Source organism: Solanum tuberosum, unplaced genomic scaffold, assembly GCF_000226075.1.
Source record: "Solanum tuberosum cultivar DM 1-3 516 R44 unplaced genomic scaffold, SolTub_3.0 scf00045, whole genome shotgun sequence".
Lineage (NCBI taxonomy): Eukaryota > Viridiplantae > Streptophyta > Magnoliopsida > Solanales > Solanaceae > Solanum > Solanum tuberosum.
This window is the reverse complement of record NW_006238972.1, coordinates 1,301,432-1,301,666: the sequence shown is the minus strand read 5'-3', so window position 1 is coordinate 1,301,666 and position 235 is coordinate 1,301,432.

Genomic DNA, 235 nt, shown 5'->3' with positions numbered 1-235 from the left:
TTACTTTGATTTGATCTAGTTATAAATGAACAATACAGAATAATATTTGGGTTCAGGAGAATTTGTCGGTCATGGTGATGATATCTTGAGAAGAAGAGAGTAGATTAGCTATTGTTGGAATGAAATTGTACGATGAAATTCTTGAATCATGAAGGAGGAGACATAATTGAGTGACAATTATGGGAGGGGAGAATTAAGAGATAGTGGTTGATTTGGTTATGGGAGGGGAGAATTA